General features: G+C 50.4%; 1 protein-coding gene and 1 non-coding gene across 3 annotated transcripts in view; one reads left to right on the plus strand and one right to left on the minus strand.

Annotated features, from left to right (window-relative positions):
• The first annotated feature begins 15,985 nt into the window (after nucleotides 1-15,985).
• The window catches only part of SCN5A (sodium voltage-gated channel alpha subunit 5), a 108,002-nt gene continuing 99,429 nt past the window's right edge, over nucleotides 15,986-24,558 (plus strand). For both annotated transcript variants that reach the window (XM_027523173.1, XM_027523174.1), the window contains exon 1: nucleotides 15,986-16,130. The gene's annotated coding sequence lies outside the window, so the exon portion shown is untranslated. The remainder of the gene's footprint in view (nucleotides 16,131-24,558) is intronic.
• Nucleotides 21,586-21,692, minus strand: LOC113881077. The gene has a single exon (XR_003507931.1). It is a non-coding gene; the product is annotated as a U6 spliceosomal RNA (small nuclear RNA).

Raw genomic sequence — 24,558 nt, forward strand, 5'->3', positions numbered from 1 at the left:
CCCACTGAACTCTGGAGTATCATCAGCAATATCATCAGCCGGAGGTTATTCTCCACCACTCAGCCATGCCACAGCCTCTGGCTCACTGTCCACAACCCTATTCCTGTCCTCAGTTCCAGAGTGATTGGCCCAATACACGGGTTTCTCAGATCCAGTGATCATATCCCTCACCCTGCATTCTCTACTGAGACAGTGGTCTATCCTGAACCTTGTCATCACTATCAACAACACCAATCTTATACTTTGGCCAACTATCCCCTCACCAGTACACTTACCTTATTCAGTTCAGTTCAGTCGCTCAGTCGTGTCTGACTCTTTGCGAGCCCATGAATTACAGCAAGTCAGCCCTCCCTGTCCATCACCAACTCCCGGAGTTCACTCAGACTCACATCCATCGAGTCAGTGATGCCATCCAGCCACTGAAATATAATTCTCCAAAGGCTGTAGGTCTTCCATCCTTTGCCTTTTCATCACTCCCACTCTCCCCTTGCCCACTCTGATGTCGTGGTCTAGCCTGATAATCACATGCTTCAAAACACTTTCAAATCTTTTGCCACCCTCCCCTTGAATCCTACATGTCCAGTAAAACCTTAAACAGACTTCCCTGGTGGCTCAGACGGTAAACAGTCTGCCTAAACGCGGGAGACCAGGGTTCAATCCCTGGGTCAGGAAGATTCCCTGGAGAAGGAAATGGCAACCCACTCCAGTATTCTTGCTTGGAAAATCCCATGGTCGGAGGAGCCTGGTAGGCTACAGTCCATGGGGTCGCAAAGAGTCGGACACGACTGAGTGACTTCACTTTCACTTTCACTCCACTTAAACCCAAATCTCTACCCTCTCTGCTCCTACTCCAGACAGTTGCTGGCCTTACTTCAGTTTCATAACCACAAACCTTAGATGGGCTCCAAATATTTTCCAATGACCCTGTTGCATTTCCCTAGAAAGTTCATTTTCCTACTCACCAAAATGACACTTTTGTGTCTCTTCTCAAACCTCCAACCCTTCTAACCCCTGACTTCTCCCCCTCATTCATTCTCAGTCTGTGCTCCCAACTCTTCCTTCCCTATTCAGTGATGCAGCTTCATTTTTGCCACTCACCATTTCGTAAATTTTTATGTTTTATTGAAGTGTAGTTGATGCACAATATTATATGTTACAGGTATAAAATATAGTGATTCAAAAATTTTAAGGGTTTATCCTCCATTTGTATTTACTATAAGATATTGCCTATATCCCCTGTGTTGTACAATATATCCTTATACTTTATTTTATACATAATAGTTTGCACCTCTTAATCCCCCACCCTAATATTTCCCCTCTTCCCTTAGCTCTCTCTACTGGTAACCACGAGTTTGTTTTCTATATCTGGTGAGTCTGCTTCTTTTTTGTTAGATTCACTAATTTGTTGTAATTTTTAGACTCCATAGATGAGAGATATTACACAGTCTTTGTCTGACTTCTTTCACATAGCATAATAACCTTTCATGTTGCTCCAAATGAGAAAATTTCATTCCTTTTCTTATGGCTGAGTAGTCGTCCAAATGTACGTGTGTGTGTGTGTGTGTGTGTGTGTGTGCATGCACACACACACCACATCTTTATCCATTCACCTGTTGATAGAGACTTGGGTTGCTCCCATATGTTGGCATTTGTAAATAATGTTGCTGTGAACACTGAGTACATGCATGTTTTTGAATATGTGTTTTTTCTTTTTCACATACATACCTAGAAGTGGAATTGCTGGGTCATATAGTAGTTCTACTTTTAGTTTTTTGAGAAACCTCTGTACTGTTTTCCACAGTGGTTGCATCACTTTACAACCCCAGCAACAGTGTACGAGAGTCCCCTTTTCTCGACATCCTCGCCAACAATTTTTGTGTTCTTTTTGATGACAGCCATTCTGACAGGAGTGTGATGATATCTCATTGTGGTTTTGATTTGCATTTCCTTGACTATTAACGATATTGAACATCTTTCCAAGCACCTATTGACTATCTGCATTTGCTCTTGGGGATACAAGTTGTAACACTTCTGAATGAAATCTTGGATTATCCCAGAACTTTTCTAACTACTCTTATGTAATAAGAAGTCTGTTGGTCACTTTAAGTCCCCAGTTGACATGGTATTTAGCGTGTCAGTCCTGTGTAACAGCCAAAGTTTCCAACTTCATTCAAGGTTCTGGCTCTCCCTCCTCCTTGGCTAAGGCGGGCTGCAGCAGGCTGCCGGCTTCCTGGGAAGGGGTGTTGGTCGTGTTGATTGCTTTCTCCCTCCTGCTCTCCTAGGTGCTGTCTCTGATTCCAACAGGGTTTGACGGTTGGAGAGAGAAGGGCACTGGAAGATTCTCCCCATTTCTGAGCCAAGCCAACATTTAAAGATAACTCTCTGGGAGTTTTTGTGAATTCATAAAAGCTCTGATTCCTGGAGATCTCTCACCTGCAGGTCCTTTGTTTGGAGTAATACCCTCCCCTCCAGCTCATCCTCCTACTCACTTCCTTCTGTAGCCCTGAGAAGCCCTGAGGTGGTCCACCCCCAGGTGCTGTCTGCTGAGGGGCCCTGATAGATTCATAGACTCACTCTCTTTCTCTCTCTCTCTCATACCCCACATCTGATGCCTGGGAACAGTCACAGGTCTGACAAATAGTCTGCCAAATTCTGGGAGGGCATCTCCATCACAACAAAGCCACCTCTCCTTCAGCTTCTCTGCCAACAGCTAGGACAGCCCACTTTTAGCTGATTAATGTCCCACCGACCGCTGCATCTCCCATTTGCAAGGATCCCAAAGCTGGCCTCTTAAAATCCTCCTCACAGGGTTCAGATATAAAGGCAGGCACCCCACCCACAATACCTCGCCAGTGGATGTGGGGATGGGTCTCTGTATACTGTCTCAGCCCACTCTTGCCCCTCCCATCAAGAATCATCCTTAAAGATCCTTCCACCTTCAGGCAGATTGCCTATCTCCACTTCACTTAGTTTTCTTCTGGATTTCACCTTGTTCCTTCCTCTGAATATATATATTTTACGGTGTCTAACTTTCTGTGTTTGCGGTCTCCGTTCTGCAGGCTGCAGGGCTATAGCTCCTCTCACTTCTGGTGTCTGCCCTCAGGTGGGTGGGGTTGGTCCAGGGGCTTGTGCAGGCTTCCTGGTGGGAGGGCCGGTTGCCTGTCCCCTAGAGCTGGGTTTGTCTTTCTGGTGGGCAAGGCCACGTAAAGGGGTGTGTGTGTTTAGAGGTGGCTGTGGGCAGACTGGCTGCTGGTGGGTGGGCCTGCATTCCACCCATTGGCTGTTTGGCCTGACAGGTCCCAATACTGGAGCTTGCGGGCTATTGGGTGGGGTCAAGTCTTGGCACCAAAAGGGCAGCCTTCGGGAGAGCTTGCAGAGAGGACTATTCGCTGAGGCGAATAGTGAGTCCCCCAGTGAGAGCTACAGCTGCCCCCCACCTTCCCAGGAGACCCACCAAGACACGCAGGTCGGTCTGGCCCAGGCTCCTCCAGAGTCGCTGCCCTGCCCCGAGTCCCAGTGCTGTGGCATCTCGTGTGTGCCCTCCAGCAGTGGAGTCTCTGTTTCTCCCAGTCCTGAGCAGCTCCTGCACTCAAGCTCTGCTGGCCTTCAAAGCCACATGCTCTGGGGCTCCTCCTCCCTATGCCAGACCCCAGGCTGGGGAGCCTGATGTGGGGTTCAGAACTCTCACTCCTGTGGGAGAACCTCTGTGACAGAATTACTTACCAGTTTGTGGGAGACCGTGGATACGGAATTTGATTATATACCAAAAGCTCCCATCTTACCATCTCGTTGTGGCTTCTTCTTTAACTTCGAATGTATAATATCTTTTTTGGTAGGTTCAAGTCTTTTTTGTCAATAGCTGTTCAGCAGTTAGTTGTAATTTTGGTGTTTTCGAGACAGACAGTAAGCTCAAATCCTTCTACTCTGCCATCTTGTCTCCTCTGTCTCTGAAGTGTTGGCATAGGTCTGTTCAACAATACATTTAACTTTTAGGGTAGTTGCAGGACTTCCAGGGAAAAAAAAAGCATATCTCATAGCATATATAGGTGATCCATGGTTTCAGGATTCCTCTAGCCCCAAGGACGGAGAAGGCGATGGCACCCCACTCCAGTACTCTTGCCTGGAAAATCCCATGGACGGAGGAACCTGGAAGGCTGCAGTCCATGGGGTCGCTGAGGGTTGGACACGACTGAGCGGTTTCACTTTCACTTTTCACTTTCATGCATTGGAGAAGGAAATGGCAACCCACTCCAGTGTTCTTGCCTGGAGAATCCCAGGGACAGTGGAGCCTGGTGGGCTGCCGTCCGTGGGGTCGCACAGAGTCGGACATGACTGAAGCGACTTAGCAGCAGCAGCAGCCGCCCCAAGGAATCCTGGAAGACTCTCACCCAGGATTCAGGTGGCCCTTTCTCACCTGGACCTCGAAAAACCCTTCCATCATCATCCTGACAGCCTTCCTCCTGCACCCGCAGTGTAGGTGGGGTTTTAAGAGTCATGTCAGTATTTCTTCAAAAATTTGCATCTTGCTCTTGCACCTTACTTTAACATGTCTGATGTATTATATTTTGGTGTCTCAATCAACACTTACAATTTAACATCCTTTTACACTTCATTGAAAGAATAAAGTTATCAGACAACTTCCCACCAGCAAATAGACCAATTCACCCGCCTCAGTGAGCGTATTCTCTGTGTTCTCTCCTCCTAAAATGGAAAAACGTTTCTGCTGAAATCAAAAGTCAGTCTGTGCTCCGGACCACATACATCCTCATCCACCCTCCTTCTTCATTGTCAGTGTCTTCATTCCCATCAGCCTTCAAATATGTTCTTTATCCCCCACCTTAAAACACACACACCTCCTTCCCCCTCCTCCTGGGTCTTCCTCCTGCCCATCTCCCTGCTCTCCTTCACTGCAAAACTTGACTGAACAACGGTGTAGACGCCACTCACTTAACTCTTGTTTGTTGATTTATTTGGTTTGGATAGAATTTCTTTTTTGCTAATTTTTATTCTAACTTTAAAATAAAGAGGAAAGCAGAAAAGGACAATTCCACAAGCAAACCCTCATTGACCCATTACCTGGTGGGTAAGGGTATTGAACATCTTTTCATGTTCTTATTTGTCATCTGTAAATCCTCTTCAGTGAAACATCTGTTCATGTCTTTGGTCCATTTTTCAATTTTATTATTTGGGCTAGTGTTACTGTTGAGATTAGAGAATTTTGTGTATATTCTAGATAGGAGTCCTTTGTCAGGTACGTGAGCTGCAACTATCTTATCCCTGACTGCAGCTTGTCTTTTCATACTTTTAACAGTATCTTTTGCAGAGCAAAAGTTTTTTAATTTTGGTGAGATGCAATTGGCCAAGTTTTCCTTTTATGGATCATGTTTTTTATGTCAGGTTTAAGTCCTGAAATCTTTCACCTTCATATTTTCCTAAAAGTTTTTTAGTTTAAATTTACATTTACATTTAAGTATGTGATCTATTTCGAGTTAACTTTGAGGTTTGGGTTTCGGTTCATATTTTTGCCTAGAGATATCCAGTTGCTCCTACACCATTTATTCAAAAGTCTTGGGCTTCCCTGCAATCCGCCTGCAAAGCAGGAGACCTGGGTTTGATCCCTGGGTTGTGAAGATCCCCTGGAGAAGGGAAAGACTCCCCATTCCAGTATTCTGGCATGGAGAATTCCATGGACTGTATAGTCCATGGGGTCACAAAGAGTCAGACATGACTGAGCAAGTTTCACTTCACTTTCATCCTTACTCTATTGAATTGCTTTTGCACCTCTGTCAAAAATCAGCTGGACATTTTGTGTGGGTTTTTTCTGAGTTCTGTCTTCCATTCCAGGGATTTTTGTGCTTAGCCCCTCACCGGTGCTCCACTGTCTTGATTGCTGTGGATATGTAGTAAGCCTGAACATTGAGGAGAGTGATTCCTCCCACTTTTTATTTTCAAAATTATTTTGGCTATTGTAAATCCTGGGCCTTTCCATATAGAATTTAGAATAAACTTGTCAATGTCTACAAAAACTATTGCTGAGATTTTTGACAAAAATTGCAATAACTCTGTAGGTTAATTTGGGAAGAATTGACATAGTCACTATAATGAGTCTTACAATTCATTAACATGGTATGTATCTCTATTTATTTAGATATTCCTGAATTTTTAAAATTCACATGTTATAATTTTTAGCATTTAGATCCTATACATGTTTTACTAGCTTTACATGTAAGTATTTCATTTTCCTTGGAATAATTATAATGATAGTTGTGTTTTAATTTCAGCTCACTGGTAGTATATAGAAATGTAATTATATTTTGTGTGTTGATCTTGTATCCTGGGATCTTGCTTCAACTCATCGGTTAGTTATAGGAGTTTGCTTTTGTAGATTCCTTGGGATTTTCTAATAGATAATGTTATCTGCAGATAGGGAGCTTTCTTTCTTTTTAATGTGTATGCTTTTACTTCTTTTTCTTCTTGCCTGGCTAGAACTTCCAGTACTATGGTGAATAAGACTGATGAGAATAGTCATCCTTGCCTTGCTTCCCAGTCTTAGAGGGAAAATATCCTGTTTTTCACCATTAAATATGATCTCAGTTGTAGGTTTTTTATGGATTCTCTTTCTCAAGTTGAGGAAGTTTCCCTCTATTCCTAACCGAGTGAGAGGTTGTATCATGAATAGGTGTTGGGTTTTGCCAAATGCTTTATTCTGTATCAGTTAATATGGACTGAATATAGCATTGGCTCCTATAGCAGAGGCTTAGACAGTCAGAGGTTCATTACTCTGTCACATAAAAGTCCGGATGAGAAGTCTAGGACTGAAAAGCAGCTCCAGAACCATCCTTCTATTGAGCTACTCTGACAACTTCACCATGAAGCTTTTATCTCATGGTTCAAGAGGGCTTTCCTGACTCCCACTGCTGTATCCATATTCTAGCCAGTAGGAAGTGGGAAAGGGGAGGGCGCATTCTTTCTTTCTGAAGGCATGAGTGGAAGTTGCCCACATGTCTTTTCTCACAGCCCCCCTCATGACTAGGTGTTTCCACGTGACTAAATTCTAACAAGAACACAATCCCTTCTAGGTTCCAGTCCTCCACTCTAACTATGCACACAGCTTTGGCTGCACCCTCAGGGAATGGCACACCACCCACCATGGAAAGGGTTCTCTTTCCACCTTTTCAGTTACCTAATTGGCAACTTAATACCTCATTAACAATCTTTATACTAAATTACTCTCTATCTAAATAAGTGATAAGGACTTCTAGCTTCAGCTTGGAGATGCAGATAGCTAAAAGCTGAAGCCAAGCTCCCTGGGAAGCAAGGCTGATCTGGTTCCTGACACTCCTTTCCAGTATGGGGGCCTCAGGGATCCTGTTCTCTGCACCTCTCAGAAATTACGAGTCCAGAGCAGCTCCATACTCCCACGGTGCACATTGAAGATGCCAGGGCCCCAGAGTCACCCCTAGGGACCCCAGCAACAACAGCCACTGCCACTTCCAGGCCTGAGGTAGGCCACTCCTTGTCCCGGGACCATCCCCTCCCTTGAGAGCAGTGATGGAGCTGGCATGGTTGATGTCCCCACCCCGCAGCCCCGATGCTATGAGCGGGCGAGAGTGGGAGGCAGCTCCTCTGTTCTCCTGTCAGCCTTCTCTTGAGAAGCCTGCACTCCAGCCCCTGCCTCTTATCTCTTCAAAAGCTGATATACTCGCAGACAAGAGGCGGCTTTTGTCAGCTGCTTCCAGTTCTGAGCATTTTCTGGCCCAAAGCAATGACTTGCAGTGAAAAAACCAATTTCCCTACAAAGTCTTCTGAAGTCTCTTGTCAGCCCTGGGCACCCTGGCTCACCCTCTTCTCTCAGGAGTGTGGAGGTGGGGGAGAGGGGGCTGGGTGATCTGCCAGCCATGGCGCCCCAGGACACATGTCAGCGTGTGGACAGAGTCCTTCCTTGGGTGCCTGTGGCCTTGTGGGCTTCCTTCCTTCATTGCTACAGCACTCTTGCGAAATGTCAGAGAATATCATAATCCCCACAGGCTTTTTGTCTTAGAGACGGGGAAACTGAGGCCCAGAGGATTCTGGGAGTTGGTCTGCCCAGCACCAGGGCTTGAGTCATTGGGGCTGCTGACCCCATATTCTCTTTCTGTATCTGTGAAGCTTTTACTCTTAGGACGCTGTGGATGCTGGAGAGGGGCAGGAGCTGAGAAAGCTCAGAGGTTCTCTAGGTGTGGAGCCAGGACTCACTCACTGGCTCCCTCCCTTGCTCACTACCATGGCAGCACTAGGGAGGAAGTGTCTGGGAAAAAAAAAAAAAAAAAAAGAACCAACAAACAAACCAAAAAAAAAAAAAAATCCAGGCTTTCGTTTTAAAGTCCAAAACCCCTGTTTCTGGGCAACCAGAGCCTTCGGTTCAAGCTCACATACAGAGCAGTGGAGATTGAATGCCTGCAGTCCACAGACCCTGTTCTCCAGCTCTCTGGGGCTCGGAACAGCGGCTCTGACCATTGTCTCTTCAAGAACCACACACACCTCTTCTTTCTCTTCCACACACACCCACACCCACACCCACACACTCACACATTCCTGAAGGAAATACCACTCCTGTTCAAAAAGGTAAAGATGCCTCCTTTTTTCTTTTTAAATTTTGTATTTATATTTTAATTTACATTCAGGAAAACTCATCCTTTTTAGTGTACAGTTCTGAGTTTCTGTCAAGTGCAGAGTCGTGTAACCACCACCACGGTCACGACCCAGACCTTGAAACGCTCCCTCCCTCGTGCTGCCCTCCAATGCTACACCTCCCTCCACACCAGCCCCTGGCGACCGCACATCTGCTTCCTGTTCTTTTAATTTTGCCTTCTCCAGAATGCCGTATAGATGGAATCTTTCAGTATATGTAACCTCTTGAGGCTGACTCCCTTCACCAAGCGTGACACATTTGAGATTCACTCAAGTTATGCGTTTCAATAAAAATGCTTCACGAAGGCAGAAAAATCAAACCGTGATACGAGCTCTGTGACTAAGCACGGTGCCCATCTGGCGGGGGCCTCTAGCTCTGAGCACAGCTCCCCAGCTCCCCTGTAACCAGCTTCACCCTCCATCAGCCTCAATTCCATTCCTGCCCCGAACCGCTTCCCTACCCGGAGCCCAGAATTTCCATCCCTCCCATCAGCACCCACCTACTTCTGATCTTCGTTCACGTGACCACATGGGGTGCTCCGGAGTCCTCGTGGGGTGCTGGGCCCTCATCCAGAAGAGGAGAACCCTCTTCTTGTATTGTATTATATAATATATTATAATATTGTATTATATATTGTATTATAATGCATAATACAACGTAAAACATGATAGAGAAAGAAATGGTGGGAACCAAAGAGGACAGTGCATGTCCTCCCTAAAGACATTTGTAGCACCACAAACTGTCAGACGCACTGAGCTGCCCTCAACATCCCCTCCCATAAGCACATCTGTGGGCTGCACTCAGGAGCCCAGACTCTGGTTCCCGGCCTCGAGTCTCTCCTACTGAACCTCTTCCTCGAATCCACGACTGTGCTGATACAAGCTATGGCACAGGGCAACCACGTCACAGTCACGAAGGTGGCAGGACTCGGGGTGACCACGTGTCCTTTGTGGAGTGGGACAGAACAGGAAGCAGGCTGCCCTATGTGGACCTGGGGTGCGCCTATGGAATATGCTTCACACAGGCGAAGCTGGGAGCAAGGGCAGCTGAGTGGAAGAAATGAAGCCCGGGAGATCTGACCCTGGCCACAGCAGGCTAGTGCTTCTTATTCTACAAAATCCAGACCCTGGATGGTTCTTCTGTGCACAGAATCCATCTTTGGCTCTTTTCCAACACCTGCCATATCACATCTGCTGAGACCAACACCCTCCCCCACATATACGACCCAGGGAAGGGGGATGCTGCGGCAAACCGCCAAGAGCCCCTCTTAGGATCGAGGTACTGTTATCCCTCCAGCTGCCAGGAGTATGGCTGCTGACAGCTCAAAGCTGCACCCACTCTGAGCACTGCCCCTGCCTTGCAGGAGCTGCCTCACCATGATACCACCGATGACTGAAGTTCAGGTAGAAAAGGTTGCTCACTCTCCCCAGTCTCAACTGGGGACAGCTCCACGGGATCACCCCGCTCCAGAGTCTCCTGTGGCCTTTGGCTGAAGCCTCTGTTGCAGCTGCATTGGAGATCAACGTCTCCTCTGCCCAACACTGCTCCCTCACATCCTCACGGACGTTGAACCCCAGTCCGCTCCCTAGAAACCTCATACATGAAAACCTCCATCTCAGAGTGTTTATAGGGAATCCAACTGAAGGCAAAGGGTGAACAGGCTTCAGTCAGTACAAATGCCAACAAGTTCAGCCTGTAAAATATTTATTGTAGTTCTCACGTGTTATTTCATTTGATCCTCTCAACGACTCAGTCAGGTGGGGATATAGTTATTCCACTCTGTATATGAGTAAAGTCTGGAAAGGTTATATGTGTCATCCGAGTTCACGTGGACAATAGTAATTGATCCCATCTGAGCTTCCCACCCTCCAAGCCTGGATCTCTAGTTCACTACACTGGTCAGAGCTGATGTGTGAGGGACGACAGTTTATGAGGAAGAGATGGTCGAGGTGAAGGCAGGAGCAGTCAGCCACATACAGCTGTGCTTCACACAATTTGGGGGCAAAATGCACATTCTTAGCCATCAGAGATTTACGTCTATTTTCTCTCAACTCTCCAGCAGATGGCAGTCGAGTGTCTGGAGGAAGGGGTGGCTCTTCATTTGAAGACCGGCATCATTTGTGCTGGAGCTGGCAGAGGTAAGGGGCTGGGTGTGACTAGGGCTGAAGGTGCAAGTAGGACACAGCAGGTCCCAGCTGGCAATGGTCCCTCAATAAGTGTTAGCCTGTCCTTCATCTAGGTATAAAGGGGGCATCAGGTCACCATCCCCTGGTAGCTCAGCTGGTAAAGAATCTGCCTGCAATGCAGGAGACCCCAGTTCGATTTCTGGATCAGGAAGATCCCCTGGAGAAGGGATAGGCTACCCACTCCTGTATTCTTGGGCTTCCCTGGTGGCTAAGACGGTAAAGAATCTCCCTGCAATGTGGTAGACCTGGGTTCGATCCCTGGGTTGGGAAGACCCCCTGGAGAAGGGAACGGCAAGCCACTCCAGTATTCTTGCCTGGAGAATCCCCATGGACAGAGGAGCCTGGTGGGCTGCAGTCCATGGAGCTGCAAAGTGTCAGACATGACTGAGCGACTTAGCACACGTGTCCTTGGCCTTGACCATGAGCAAAGCCCCTTCCGAGGAAAACACTGACAACCCACAAGGGTACCATGTGATTGCTACTTAAACTTACCTAGAGGAGAAACTGATATGGAGGACTTCCTTCAAAATATAGTGGACTGAAGGCAACTCTTAAAATTTCACTAAAATTATACCGAAACAATTTTAAAAGACATAAACCCTCCCTACAAGGACAAAACGTCTGGAAGAGGAAGCAACAGTAGATATGATGACAACTTGTTGAAAGTTTGAATGGTAACTGACTTCAGAGCGGCGAAGGTTGAATTCAAAGAGCCCACCGAGGGACGTGTGCCAAGGAGTGCAAAGAACTCCTCCACCTCAAAACCCCAGGACATTTCTGGAACTCAGACAGTGGGTACCTCAGGAAGTGGGGCGGCGAGGTGAGGCCAAAAGCAAGAGAGCTGGTATACAGTTTGTATTAAGAGCACCCGGGTTTCCAGACTCCTCCCCATCCAACACAACCTGGTTGCAAATGACAGAGAATCTGGTTTCGTCTGTTTGCACAAGGGGTGAAAGAAAGTACGAAGTGGGGGGCTCTGGGGATCATGGTCATTGGGGCCAACCCTCCAACTCTCTGGCCTTCCCTGCATGGCCACGTGATGGCTTCATCAGCTCCAAGCATCGTGCCCTCATTCAAGGCAGGAGGAAGGGGAAGAAGGAAGACAGCTCACCCCACTGCTCCTGTCCTCTTTTATCAGGAGAGGAACTGCTTTCCCAGAATCCGCCCTTCCCCAGCAAAGCTTTGCTTATGACTCCAGGCCGTTCAAGAATCACGTGGCCAGCCCCAGCTACAGGGAAATTGGACAGGCAAATACTCAGCTTGTCCAGCCTCCAGAGGGGAGACCGACAAAGGAGAAATAAGATGGCAATGCACGTGGAGGGAGCACAGCTCCCAGGCGGCAGGGCTTCCAGTGGACAAGACTGGGTAGGTGCCCAGGATCAGAGGTCTTTTCTCTTGGGCTGGTCATTTTCTCAACGCAGAATTCCTCAGTCTTTTGCCAGAGTTATGGCACCTGCAGAGAGAACCAGAGCTCTCAGTAGATCCCTTTACTCACAGGAAGTTTTCCCACTCCTGCCAGATGCCCGCCCCCAGAGCCAGAGGTAGTCGAGTAGATGGGGAAGGACCGGCCCTTAGCTTGCGGAGGTAGGGAGGAGGCATCTGCCTGGGGCTGTGGGTTTTTGTGTGCGGTTTTCCCCACACCTCCTGTTTTTAGCCCCAACCTGCACCTCCACCTTCTAAGATGCCTGGTGCTCAGTGCCAGTGGATTCTGAACCCTGAATCAGCTTGCTTCTTCACCTCCCCCCACCCCGCCTCAGGCATCAGCAGAATGAAGCCAACAGAAACACAAGCCAGTTACTACTCTTCCATCCTCAACCCTACCTAGCATCCCTCTCAAGGGGACTGGATAAATAAAACTTGTTGGGTGCATAACACAGAACACTGCAGCTATCAGAAGCCAAGAACTAGCTGCCCACACCAAAACATGGATAGAGCTCAAAATCACAGCACTAAGGGAGAAACATAAGAAAAAGAATGAAAGTTAGAACAATGCCCATTTTATATAAATGGAAAGCACATACACACAAATGGCCAATAAACCATGAAAAACGCTCTGTTTCATTAGTCATCAGGGGAATGCCAATTAAAACCACAATATGAAACCTCTTCCCACCCACTCAAGTGGCTAAAATGAAAAAGACAAAAATACCAAGTGCTAGAGGATGCAGATGAACCAGAATTCTCTATACATTCACCACTGGTGGAGTATGTTGGTAGAACCACTTTGGAAAACTATTTGGCCGTGCCTCCTAAAAGTGAGCACACTCCCTCCCGTGGCCCAGCAACGCCACTCCCGGGTATGCCCCTGGCAGAAATGCACACAGATGGCCACTGAAATTCACACCCCGGCACGGTCATAGCAGTGCTCGTCGTCGTAACCCCCAGCTAGAATCACCAATGCCCGTCAGCCAAAGAGTAGATAAATAAAGTGTGGGGTATTCACACAGGGGAACTCTATGCAATGAGGACAAATGAACTATATATATGACTACAAGCAGCCACAGGGATGAGGCTCACAAACCTAATCAGAAGAACCAGACACAAGCATTTGTACTATCTGATGCTAGTTAAATAAATATCAGAACTGGACAAAACTAACCTAGGGAGTTGGCTGTGAGTGTAGTAGTTAATCTCAGGGGAGAAGTGCTGGTGATAGGAAGAGGGCAGGAAGGGGAGGTCTGGGTGCCGTTGCCGTTTAGTTTCTTGACCTGTGTGCTGGCTATAGGGATGGGTTCAACTAACAGGGTTAAACAACTCTTGCACTGAACACTTCGGGTTTGTGCACTTTTCCATATGTAGTTTCAATAGAAGTAAAACAACAACAACGAAATTGCTGGGGCAGTAAACACACATATGAAAATCCATAGGCACAAACACAATACTGCATATTTTACAAAGATGTGTACATATTTAAAGACCTGCCTATAAGGAAGGGCCCCTGTGTGGGGAGGGAGCTGACAGCAAGGTGGTGGTAGCAGGGAGGAGAAACAAAAGGAAGTAATACAGGAGGGGAAGGAATCCTCTGTGGATGCACAAAGCGCTTAACCCAACTGTGAACCTCAGCTAGGGCGAAGAGCAGAAAAAAGGCAACAGTTTTTAAAACCTTGGATGTTCCAGCTTTCATTAAATGGGGTCTGGCAAAGAGAAGGGAGTCTCCCAGATCTTGACAAGGGCTCCTTGTGGGAGGTGCCCTGTCTCTGGTCCATTAACCTTTCCTGCCCTCTGCCGCCACTCTCAGACCACCAGATATGTTTGCTGAATCTCTGAATCCGAACCGAATCAGAGCTTTTCTTCCTCCTTCTAATGAGCTTCTTTGCCCTTGTTTAAATCTGGGGTGCATACCTCTCCTGTGAGCAAAATCCAGGTGCCCACCATAAGGAGTGTGAGAAGCCCACCTCTGCTAGATGTAGATGGAGCACAGAGTCTCTCTGAGCCCGCCCCACCCCCCTCCCCCACATCAGCCTCCGTTCTGAGTCTCCTTCTTGGCCCGAGTTCGTTTGCAAGTTTGAATCTTCATTCTGGGGCTCCAGAAGCCTGGTGGAAAACCTCAGGGAGAACCTAGGTTCTGCTGCCCTCTCCTCCCACCTAAGAGGCATGGGGTCAGGTGGTGCTAAAAATTGACATTGCCTGCACTTCCCTCTCTGGCCGCTAGTGGGAGATGCTGGCCTACCTGAGACCCATCAGGGGACCAGAAGCAGGAGGCGGGAATGTGGTTTATCTGGCGCCAGCCACCCTATCAGACCCCTGGCCAGAAAGGGTCCTGTGTCCTGAACTTTCCTACAGACTGACCTTCTGTAGGGACAGATAGCTCCTCAGTATATAGGTAAGGCACCCAGTGATCCCTGGAGCGCCACACCCAGGTCCCAAATGGAGGATGGCCCCCTGGTGATGTCTCCAAGATCCCGAAAATGGAGAGGCAAGTCACAGCTTCCAAACTGCCAAACACAGCACCTGGGTGCCCTCTGAAAGCGCTATTTACATTTAGGAACGTTGAAAAAAATGTCAGGAGAGATTAGAAGGCTGCTGGGGAAGAAGACAAAGGCTGTGTATCTCTGTGTGTGTTTTTATGTGTGTGCTCCTGTGTTGACTCTGGGCAATAGCCCGTCCCTTCCAAAGATGTTTCTGGCCTGTGGGCAAAAACTGGTGGCCTGTTTCTTTTAAAGAAGGATGTGTGTTCCCGGGTATGTCTCCCTGTGGGTCAGCCTGTGTGTGTGAATGACTGTACCAGTCACTGTGCGGGTCTCTGCATCCGTGTGTGAGAGACAGTCTGTCCCAGTGCCAGCAGGTGAGTGCCTACGGGTGTGTCAAGGTGTAAGTTTCCTGTAGATCAACAGGGTGAAGTGAGTGTGTATGTTTCAGTGTGGGTGTCCCCGTGTTGGTTGTGTCTGTTGTGTTGGCTGTTTCTGGTCTGGGTGTTTCTGTCAGTACCAATGTGTCAGTATGAAAGTGTCCACCATTGTGCAGACTTCTGTGCTGTGTGTGTGCATGTGTCTCTAGGAGACTGTGGTTTTCTATGCGTGTGTCTCTGTGTCAGTGTGTCAGTGGATATGTGTCTCTGAGTCACGCAGGTGTCCCTGAGTTTGTCACAGTATGTCTGCCTCGGTGTCTGTGTGTGTCAGTGATGTGTCTGCCTGTGTCCGTGTGGGTGTCTGTGTGTCTATGAGAGCAGGTGTGTGTGAATGTCAGTGTTTGTCCGTGTCCACAGAGGTGAGGGCTGTGGTAGGGTCGCCGAGTCAGTGAGCATGTGTGAGTGTGTACCCCGCGTGTGCCAGGGTGTTTGCCTGTCCGCGTAGGCGTAGGTGGCTGTAGCAAAGCGTCTCCGGGTGGCTATGTGTGTACCCCCGCGTGTGCCGGGTCTGCGCGCGTCTGTCGTGTCCGCGTGGGCCGCTTTCTGTGGCGGGGCGCCCCCAGGTCAACGCGGGGGTGTGCGCCCCGGCGGGTGCCCAGGACTTCACCCTGAGAGCGGGCGGAGCGCCACGTGCGGAGTCCGGGGCGCGTCGCTCTGGGGCGGAGCCAGCCTGGGGCCCCAAGCCCCAGGCCGAGCCCAGGCGGGGCCCGCCCCCGACCCCGCCCCCAGCCCGAGCCCGCGCCGCCCGCCGAGCCCCGGAGCCCGAGCCGAGCGGCGGAGCCGAGACGGCGGCGGCGCCCGTGGGATGCGGGGATCGCGCCCCCGGGGCCGCTGAGCCTGCGCCCGGTGCCCGGAGCCCCGCGCCGAGCCAGTCCGTGCCGAGCCGCTGTCGCCCATCCCGGGACCCGGGCCGGGGGACCAGCAGGTGAGCGAGCGCCTCCTCCAGCAGCCCCGGCCCGGCGGAATCCCCTCTGCCTGCCGCCGCCCAACTTTCCTCCCCGAGGGTTGGAGCCTCCAACCCCTGCGCGCCCCCTCCCCAGCCCCGGGTCCACCGGCAGGCTCCCTCCCCCATCTCTGCCCCCGAGGGCAGGGGAGGGAGAGGAAGGGGCGCAGAGCAGCCTGGCTGGAGGGTATCCCCGGGAAGGGGGGCGTCTCTAGCCGGCGCGCGCCCCCTCCCCTTCCCTTTCCTTCCGGGTTTCCCAGTTCGCTGTCGAGGGCCGGGGGAGGGGGAGCTGCGGCCCCGGCTTCCCGGCCGATCCTGGCGCAGACTCGGGGAGGGTCTGGGATTGGGACCCGGATTCCGGAGGCCGGAGACCCCAAGGTCAGAACAGCGACTAGGAGCGCAGTGAGTGTGACTCCAGAGAGCGGGGGAACTGACCAAGCAGGGCTGGGAATGAAGGGGCCATGCACCCTCCTTTCTCTGGGCCCTGTAGAGCAGTCCGCCGGGGCTGTCCTCTCTGGGGTGAGATCTCTGCGTGTCCTGACCGGGGATAGATCTCTGTGGACCCCGAAAGGAAAAGATGTATGTCGTGTGTCCTGTCTCTGCGCGCTCCGAACATAAAGAGAGCTCTGTGCCCTCTTGACGCCCTAACGGGGACACATCTGGTCTCTGTGAGCCCTGGCTGCGGAGGGATCTCCGTGGGCTCTCTCCAGGGGAGACTGTGCGCTGGGATCGGGCGAGTTCTTTGCCCTCTTCGCTCTGACGGGGCAGATCCAAGCGCCCTGACCGAAGGCCGTTTTCTACTTGTTATTTGATCGCCTTTGGTGGCGCCCTGGGAGGAAGCAGAGGTTCCTAACCTTGTGGGGGCTGGATATGTGGAGAGTGCTCGTGGTGAGGGGAATGCTGGGGACCAGGCTCTGGCCTTAGGCCCGCCTTGCAAACACCTGTTGGAGGTCAGCGCACAGCCGAATCCGGAAGCCATGGCCGAGGTTGTGGCAGGAGTCATCTTCTCTCCTTAGTGCTTAAGACCAGTGGGAGTGATGGGATCAGTCTCCTATTGGGGTTCTGGGCTGGTATTCCATTCCCCCAGCTGTCTCCTCCCATCCTGCTGAGACCCCAGGCACCTCCACAGACAGCTTAGACAGCATCATGTGGATGCTGCATATGAGCCCACCATGCAGCAGCACGTCTCCCCTCTCCCTGATTCCCACAGCCCTTCAGGATCCAGAGGGTCCCTGAGTGGCAGAGGCCCCGCCATCAGAAGCCCAGGCCCCTACTGCTGCCATCAGCCTTTCCCCCTTAGAACTGGGCAGGTGCAGGAGAGTGGGCGGTAATGGAGCTGGGAGGTGGGTTGAGAGTGGCATGGGCTGATAGCTCAAGCATTGCTGCAGTCACAGGAGTGAGGGTCGGGTCGGGTCAGAGAACTGCCAGAGTCGGGAACATAGCTTTTATACCAGAATGTCCAGTCCTGTGCTGAAATGAGCCTCAGTGAATTTTTAATCCAACCCTATCATCATCACCACATCATGCCAGGGTAGGGAGAAACTGAGGCTGAGAGTGGGTCAAGGACTAATCCAAGGTCACCTGAGAAGTCAGTGGATTGGGGGCCCCACTCAGGGTGAAGATGCCTTGAGATCTACTTTCTGAGAGCTGAATTGACCTAGGACTGATCCCAGAGAATCTGAGCAGAAAGGGAACTGGCCCTGGGGTGCCAAGAGCCAGCATTCAGTCCAGTGTGGTACAGCCAGCTGCTGTGCCTTTGGGGGACTTGGTACTGACTCTGTGGTGCTTGAAGGTCCTCTGGAAGATTTCCAGGATTGACTCACTCAACATGAAGATGGAACTCGGTGTAGTGGTGGGGAGCACCAGAGAGGGCTGGGAATTGGGGAGCACAGGAGCTGGTGTTTAGGGAATCCAAGGAGAAGGGAGTTCTGGGGCCAACATGGGACAGTGGTAAACAGCAGTCTCAGTTCTCTTCATAGGAAGCTGATTCCTGCTGACCCTTGGGAAGCTTATTGGAAAAGTGTGCAGCCGTAGAAGCGTATCCCCACTCCACTCAAAAGAGGAGTGATTATCTTTGGCCAGGAAAGTCAAGGGTATCTATCTAACAAAAATAACTTTCCTGCTGGATTTTGAAGGATGAATAGGAGTTTTCTAGGTGGGGAAGGTGCAGCCTAGCCATCACGTCTAGCAGGTACAAAAGCATAGAGATGTGAAACAGTACAATTGTTTAGTGACCCGACGGGTCCCATGGTATGAGGAAGAGAAGAGTGGAAGCTAAAGCCAAGGTCACAGTCACGGGGGCCCTTGTGAGCTCCGCTCAGGAATTGGGAATTTATCCTCAGTAATGGTACTAAAAATAGCGAACATTCACTGAGTGCTTTCTGCCAGCCAGGCACAGCACTAAGCACTTTATAAGACTCATCTTGCTGAATCGTTGAATCAACCCTGGAGGCAGAGACCATAATAAGGACCAATTTGTAGATGGTGAAACTAAAGGCCCAGAAAGGTTAAGTAACGTGCGCACCATCACACATCTACCAAGTAGCGGGACTTGAGTGTGAGCCCAGGTGTCAGTCTAACAGCTTTGCATTGTACTACCTGTCCAGTGCAGACCATGGGCTCCGCCAAAAGTTTTTCAGCTGAAGGACAGGGACAGGGAGATGACCACAGGCGACAGAACTTGTGGTGTCCCACTTCCTTCCCTGTTAAGGGATATGCCCTCTCCCACCCCTAGCTTCAGTTGCTCACTAGTGAGGTTCACTGCTGCCGTATCACACTGTGAGGGGAGGATGGACGAGTGGAATCTGGGTTGATCAGCTTGATGTAGAACCAAGGAGAAGGTGATGAATGTTTCAGGGTCCTGATCTGAACCTGTAGTATTTCCAGGGAGATGCCAACACCCTACAGTCAGTTGGAGGGAAAGGTCGAGGGTCTAGGAAGGAGATTTGGGCTGGAGGCAGAAACTTTGAATCATCCGCAGAGGCTGGTCATTGGGGCCATGGCAGTATTAATTATATTTTGTTCAGTGAGAATGCAGACCAGTGGTTCTCAACCCTGATGATATTAGCATCACTTTGAAAGCTTTTTAAACAAAATCAATCTATGCCCAGGCTCCACCCCCAGAAATTTTAGTTCATTCGACTTAGAGGTGAGGCCCAGGCATCAGTAGTTTTGGAAGCACCAGGGCAATCCTAATGTGGAGAAGAGGGTGGGAGAAAAGAGTTGAGTCCAGAGAGCCCTGAGACACTGCAACAGTTGAGGCTGGAGAAGTCTGCAGAGGAGGCTGGGATGGAGCAGTCAGAGAGGTGGGAGGAGAGCCAGCAGTGGGAGGTGTCACAGAAAGCACGGAGGGCACATGTCCCGGGAGTCTCCTGATTCTGCCAGGGAGAGTTAAGATACATTCTGAGAAGCTCGTGGATAGATGAAAAAGAATGCCTAATTTTAAAATGAGTGTCCATTGGATTGAGCGACTGTGAGTGTGCTGGTGACCTTGACCACAGAAATTTCCCTCTTGACACCCACCGAATGTGGTGCTGGGTGTGTTGTTGAATGAATGAATGAATAAATTGGTGAGAATGGAATTTCAGTCTGGAGTAGGTTAAGGAGCAAGCAGAAGGTGAGGACATGCAGAGAGCATGTGTAGACAGCTCTTTCAAAGAGTTTGATGGTTTAAGAGGGAGGAGATAGAGGGGAGCTGGCCAGGGGGAGGTGGGCTCAAGGGGGTGCTGTAGGAGGGCCTGGGGTGGACGGGCAGGCGTGTGTCCGTGTGGTATGTCCACATGCGCGAGCTTATGGGGAAGATGCCTCTCCCTCCCAGGGAGGGCGGGAGATCTGTGAGGTGAAAGCGTGCCCATGGTGTTCTCGGATGCTCTGGTTTGTCCAGTGGGCTGGTCAGGAAGGCCTAGGGTGAAGTGACTCTTCCCATGCTGCTCTGAGAGGGTGATTTTGATGGCAGGAACTGTGATTCCTGCTGGGGGCGAGGGGCAGGAAGAAGAGGAAGATTTGCTCTGAGGAGAGAAAAGGGTTCCAGAAAGCTGATGTCTGGGGGATAAGATGAGGTTGTCAAGAGCAGGTTTCCAGAAGTAGAGGGGCTGGGCCAAAAGTCCTATGGCTAAATGCACAAAGGAGACAGGGTCAAGAAGATGAAGCCAGGGCAGCCCGTGGAGAGAGGCTGGACGGTGCAGGCACAGTCACGGAAGGGTGGGGCTTCAAAGTGAGCCCGGGCTTCGATGCCCACTGCCCTCTGCCAGCCCAGACTTGCCTGTGGTGGTGGTCTGAGGCTGAATTCAGCCTTAGGTGGTTGGAGAGCACCTGGTTTGGGTGTCCAACACATAATCTCTGCCAGGGAACCTTATAGAAGCTGTACAACTCAGATATAATACCTGCTCTCATAAAATTTACATACTGTTGGAAAAGACAGGCTGGGTGCCATGAAACAAATAGACACCAAGGAGAATTTTAGATTTTGACCAGTGCTGTGTGTGTGTGTTAGTCACTCAGTCGTGTCCAATTCTTTGCAACCCTATGGGTTAGTCGTTCAGTTGTGTCTGATTTTTTGTGACCCTATGGAGCCCGCCAGGCTCCTCTGTCCGTGGAATTCTCTAGGCGAGAATACTGGAGTGGGGAGTCATTCCCTTTTCCAGGGGATCTTCCCAACCCAAGGATCGAACCCAGGTCTCCTGCATTGCAGGCAGATTCTTTACCATCTGAGCCACCAGGGAAGCCCAACCAGTGCTATAAAGGAAATAAAACAGGATGAGGTGGTGGAGAGATGGGAGTGACTCTAGACAGGCTGGTCAGGGAAGGCATCTTGAAGGAGGAGACTAAACTGAGACCTGAATAACACGAAAGAAGCAATCCCGAGGAGATCTGGGGCAAGAGTGTCTTGTAAAGAGAAGACTCCCAGTGCAAAGGCCTGGGGCAGGACCAAACTTCTGAGCAGGGTTGGCTGCTGTGCTGGAGCAGAGGGACTGGTGTGGGGATGGAGAGGTCCCTTGTGTCTGTACCCCCTGCCCTCCCAGTTCTCAGCCCCCTCAGACCACCCCTTTGCTTATGTGCTGCTTATACCACTCACCTCGGACAGGCAGCAGTTCCTGGGGATGACACTATATTTAGACTTTTCTCCTCTCTGTGGGCCTGGAACGTACTGTGTGTTTTTAAGATGATCAATATGGGATGGGTGCTATTTATAGAGACCCCAAGTCAATTCCTGGGACCTGGGGCCCTTAAATGGTGGAGGAAATCCAGGACTAGGCTTTTTGGGGGCAGCCACCACAGCTGGCAGAGTGTTGGAGCCATCTGATTCACGGACTCTGAAAGTGATATCACCTCTCCTGGCAGGCCCGCTTCACCCATCTCTGCAGAGTCACCACAGCCTTGGTGTGGGGAGCTTGGACGTCCATAGTCTATCCATCTCCAACTCTGTTTTCTAAAAAAAAAAAAAAAGGAACGCTTCATGAATTTGGGTGTCATCCTTGGGCAGGGGCCATGCTAATTTTCTCTGTAGCATTCCAATTTTAGTATATGTGCTGCCTAAGCAAGCACTCCAACTCTGTTTTCTGGAGGAGTACCTGGTGTGCCCCAGGCCCAGCAGAAAATTTCTTTGTGATTGTCGAAACCAGAGTCTGGTGGGACAGCCTGTCCATCTCTTGTTCATTCCTCACTCTGTTTACTACTCTGGGAGAGCAGAAAAGGACCTCAGGGCCTCCCCGGTTCTCCCACAAGCCAGAGAGAGGTCTGCCCAGGAGTAAATGCGAGGCTGGAGTTGGGAGCTTAGTCTCTCCAGCCGGAGGTCAGTGTGGCCAGGAACAGCCAGGGGAGGCTGCCTGGAGAAGGTGGAATGGGAGCCCAGCCATGGAAAGCGCACAGCATTTGGAGAGGCAAAAGAGAGCAGGTCAAGTTTTCAGCCTGTTTTCGGAAGAATGTTTATGATCTGAGGCTGGAGTTCTTTCTCTTTCTCTCCTCTTCAGTTCTTCTGATTAAATCTCCCAGGGAGACAGTGGAAAGTCACGTCCCCACAGAGATATTAGCTGAGTGGAAGGACAAAGGTACTCTCCCGGAGTCTGTGTGGGCTCGAGAAGATGCCTCACCCACTTGGAGATCCCACTGCCCGTCATCTCCAAGGGCATTCACTTCCCTCCTGAGAGCCCCAGGAGGCCAGGGCCGCTGCTGGTTGCCCCCTAGACTCAAGGTCACACGGGCACGCAGCTGGCACTAGGCCTAGAGCGGTGTCTCCCTGGCCCCACCCAGGCCTTGCCCAGGCAGTCCCCGGGCTTTCTGGGAATGGATTTTGAACAGTAGAAAGGCTCTTGCTGGCATCAGGAGGGTAGTAAACACCTTTCTGGCTGGTATTGATTCCTCGAAGGCCTGTGTGAAGGAAGAACCTGGCTCAGGAGGCAATTTTCAGAGGGACAGCAGGGTGGGGGGCAGGGTAATCTGGCTTGAAGTACCAACTCAGTTCTCAGGCTACATTAGCATCCATCCATCTGGGCTGGGAGGTACCCAGGAGGATCTAAGATGGGGGCAGGGGGAGAGCAGGCCATGGGAGGGACCAGCCCATCCCAGTCAATACCTCTCGCGTGGACATCAAAGCCCCAGCCTCATCGACCTGGGCTGAGAGCAGGGAAGTGGTCCAGAGAGCCTCTAAGAGCCAAGGTGCATGCTCTCTGCTGCCCAGCACTGCTGCCTGCTTCTGGGCCTCTTCCTGGGAAAAATCCCAGCCCTGGGCCCATTCCCTTTAGGGCCCAGGGCCCCACCCATGGGACACCCAACTGGTGTAGCGGTACAGAGAGGGTAAGCAACAGAGGCCTGCCCACCATGGCCAGACTTGAGCAGGGGAAGGCCCAGGAGCTCAGAAGCCCATTCCGGTGCCAACCCTGCCACCGTGCTGGGTCACGGGCAGTGCAGACTGCCAGTTACATAAAGCGACAGCTAGTTGATAATGAAACTGGAAATGCAGGGGAAAGCCCCCACTCGCTTGCTGGGCCTGGGTGCCTATTATATGTATAATTGCTGAGCTTCCATTTCGGGAAATGTCTGAGGGAAGAAGAAAAAAAAAACAAAACTCCATAAGAATCCCCCGGGGCCGATCGTCCCCAGAGACGGCTGGACTTCGGGTCCCTTCCAGCCCTGTGCTTTATGATTGAATTAAGGACTTGTCCCCAGATGGGTCACTTGTGTTCCTGTGAATTGCACAAGTAATTTAAATGGCTGCTGCTGCTACTGCTGCTAAGTCGTTTCAGTCGTGTCCGACTCTGTGCGAACCCATAGACGGCCACACCAGGCTTCCCCGTCCCTGGGATTCTCCAGGCAAGAACACTGGAGTGGGTTGCCATTTCCTTCTCCAATGCATGAAAGTGAAAAGTGAAAGTGAAGTCGCTCAGTCGTGTCTGACTCTAGCGACCCCACGGACTGCAGCCTACCAGGCTCCTCCGTCCATGGGATTGTCTAGGCAAAAGTACTGGAGTGGGGTGCCATTGCCTTCTCCAAATTTAAATGGCACTCACCAGCAAATAAAATGTAAAAGTCTCAAAAGCATTATGTTAAGCAAGAACACAACACACAAGAGCCCATACGTTGTGATTCCATGTATAAGAGGTTCTAGAACAGGCAAAGCTAATCTGCAGTGATAGAAGTCAAGAGAAGTTGACTGGAAAGGGACAGTGGGGAGCCATCTTAATTGGGGTAGTAGTTACATGCTCATGCCTGCTAACTCTCTTCAGTCGTGTCTGACTTTATGACTCTATAGACTGTAGCCCGCCAGGCTCCTCTGTTCGTGGGATTCTCCAGGCAAAAGTCCTGGAGTGGGTTGCCATTTCCTTCTCCAAGAGATCTTCCTGACCAAGGGATCAAACCCAGGTCTCCTGCGGTGGAGAAAGATTCTTTACCACTAGCGCCACCTGGGAAGCCCCAGTAGTTACACAGGCATATATACACATTTGTTAAAACTCAACCAACCGTACACCTAAAATCTGTGCATTTTTAGGTGTATATTATGCCTCAGTTTAAAAGAGTGTTAAGGCTCAAGGGTCGCACATTTGGCTCTGCTGTGTTCTGGACAGTTTTGTGGCGTGAACTTTGTGGATTAGTGGATTGGCTTCTCCCTCTGGGGACTCCTAGGTTTCTCTGGGGGATTTGTGTCTTCTTCAGTGCACACAGTAGGTGCCCCCATAAATGCCTCGGTTGCCATGGCATCTGTACACAGTTCCCCTGTGGAGGCTTTTTTTGACCCAGGGATTGAGAAAAGTGAGTTGGAAGGAACCGGGTCAGAGAAAGACTTGGGATGCTGATTGCTATCTCAGGGGCACCTCTATGCCTGGAGGGCGTTTCCTGAGCCACAGTGGGGCACCTTTCTGGCCCGGCTATATGTATTGTGTGGGTATAGCTGCCACAGGGTCTGGGGCCGAAGTGC

This window comes from Bos indicus x Bos taurus, chromosome 22 (genome assembly GCF_003369695.1).
Source record: "Bos indicus x Bos taurus breed Angus x Brahman F1 hybrid chromosome 22, Bos_hybrid_MaternalHap_v2.0, whole genome shotgun sequence".
In the NCBI taxonomy this organism is placed as follows: domain Eukaryota; kingdom Metazoa; phylum Chordata; class Mammalia; order Artiodactyla; family Bovidae; genus Bos; species Bos indicus x Bos taurus.